Source organism: Cryptomeria japonica, unplaced genomic scaffold, assembly GCF_030272615.1.
Source record: "Cryptomeria japonica unplaced genomic scaffold, Sugi_1.0 HiC_scaffold_242, whole genome shotgun sequence".
In the NCBI taxonomy this organism is placed as follows: domain Eukaryota; kingdom Viridiplantae; phylum Streptophyta; class Pinopsida; order Cupressales; family Cupressaceae; genus Cryptomeria; species Cryptomeria japonica.
In genome coordinates this window covers 235001-236639 of record NW_026729064.1, presented here as the reverse complement: position 1 = coordinate 236639, position 1639 = coordinate 235001, and positions in this window count along the sequence as shown.

Here is a 1639-nt window from a genome sequence, read left to right as displayed (position 1 = left end):
CTGATTGCTATGCTGTGAGGCTCCTCGGCCGCCTTGGAACTATCTGTGTATCGGACGCATCGCGGGATAAGGGGTTGGCAGTGGTAGTCGCCCCAAGCGCATCCGATGCTTGGACCATTCCGAGGCGGCCCTGCAGCCTCTTCCGTCTAGCCGTTGGGGCCATCTCGCCGCATCCCCCACCTCGCACCACGATTGCTATGCGGTGAGGCTCCTTGGCCGCCTCGGAACTATCTGTGTATCGGACGCATCGCGGGATAAGGGGTTGTCACTGGTAGTCGCCCCAAGCGCGTCCGATGCTTGGACTATTCCGAGGCGGCCCTGCAGCCTCTTCCGTCTAGCCGTTGGGGCCATCTCGCTGCATCCCCCACCTCCTCGGCCGCCTCGGAACTATCTGTGTATCGGACGCATCGCGGGATAAGGGGTTGGCAGTGGTAGTCGCCCCAAGCGCGTCCGATGCTTGGACTATTCCGAGGCAGCCCTGCAGCCTCTTCCGTCTAGCCTTTGGGGCCATCTCGCCGCATCCCTCGCCTCGCACCCCGATTGCTATGCGGTGAGGCTCCTCGGCCGCCTGGGAACTATCTTCGTATCGGACGCATCGCGGGATAAGGGGTTGTCACTGGTAGTCGCCCCAAGCGCGTCCGATGCTTGGACTATTCCGAGGCGGCCCTGTGGCCTCTTCCGTCTAGCCGTTGGGGCCATCTCGCCGCATCCCCCACCTCGCACCCCGATTGCTATGCGGTGAGGCTCTTCGGCCGCCTTGGAACTATCTTCGTATCGGACGCATCGCGGGATAAGGGGTTGTCACTGGTAGTGGCCCCAAGCGCGTCCGATGCTTGGACTATTCCGAGGCGGCCCTGCAGCCTCTTCCGTCTAGCCGTTGGGGCCATCTCGCCGCATCCCCCACCTCGCACCCCGATTGCTATGCGGTGAGGCTCCTCGGCCGCCTTGGAACTATCTTCGTATCGGACGCATCGCGGGATAAGGGGTTGTCACTGGTAGTCGCCCCAAGCGCGTCCGATGCTTGGACTATTCCGACGCGGCCCTGTGGCCTCTTCCGTCTAGCCGTTGGGGCCATCTCGCCGCATCCCCCACCTCGCACCCCGATTGCTATGCGGTGAGGCTCCTCGGCCGCCTTGGAACCATCTTCGTATCGGACGCATCGCGGGATAGGGGGCTGTCACTGGTAGTCGCCCCAAGCGTGTCCGATGCTTGGACCATTCCTAGGCGGCCCTGAAGCCTCTTCCGTCTAGCCGTTGGGGCCTTCCCGCCCCATCCCTCGCCTCGCACCCCCGATTGCTATGCGGTGAGGCTCCTCGGCCGCCTTGGAACCATCTGTGTATCGGACGCATCGCGGGATAAGGGGTTGGCACTGGCAGTCGCCCCAAGCGCGTCCGATGCTTGGACCATTCCGAGGTGGCCCTGAAGCCTCTTCCGTCTAGCCGTTGGGGCCTTCCCGCCCCATCCCTCGCCTCGCACCCCGATTGATATGCGGTGAGGCTCCTCGGCCGCCTTGGAACTATCTGTGTATCGGACGCATCGCGGGATAAGGGGTTGGCACTGGTAGTCGTCCCAATCGCATCCGATGCTTGGACCATTCCGAGGCGGCCCTGCAGCCTCTTCCGTTTAGCCGTCGGGGCCT